The sequence below is a fragment of the Etheostoma spectabile genome, chromosome 8 (genome assembly GCF_008692095.1).
Source record: "Etheostoma spectabile isolate EspeVRDwgs_2016 chromosome 8, UIUC_Espe_1.0, whole genome shotgun sequence".
Taxonomy (NCBI): domain Eukaryota; kingdom Metazoa; phylum Chordata; class Actinopteri; order Perciformes; family Percidae; genus Etheostoma; species Etheostoma spectabile.
In genome coordinates this window covers 1,131,290-1,131,554 of record NC_045740.1, presented here as the reverse complement: position 1 = coordinate 1,131,554, position 265 = coordinate 1,131,290, and the positions used below count along the sequence as shown (strand labels likewise).

The 265-nt window shown below is 41.9% G+C and overlaps 1 protein-coding gene across 1 annotated transcript in view; it reads right to left on the bottom strand.

Moving 5' to 3' along the window:
• Positions 1-265, bottom strand: part of LOC116693665 (lathosterol oxidase) — an 8,750-nt gene that overhangs the window by 3,509 nt on the left and 4,976 nt on the right. The gene's annotated exons all lie outside the window — the stretch shown is intronic.

Here is a 265-nt window from a genome sequence, read left to right as displayed (position 1 = left end):
TGCGCTCAAGGCTCACACACCAACACTTAAATGACAATCAAGACCTGACGCCTGACACTGATGCACTTGTGCAGGCTAAGAGATGCCTCTACAGTGTAGAGGATTCTAACACCGGGACGTAACAGTCTGCAGGAAGCTGCCGTCGTCGAAAAAACAGTACAGACGCTTGAAACTTGCCAGCCTAGTATTTATTGTAAAATTTATAAATTAACTGTAGTAGTTGTAAAATACCCTTTTCCCATCTGGTGCTGTTTTTTTTTTTTTT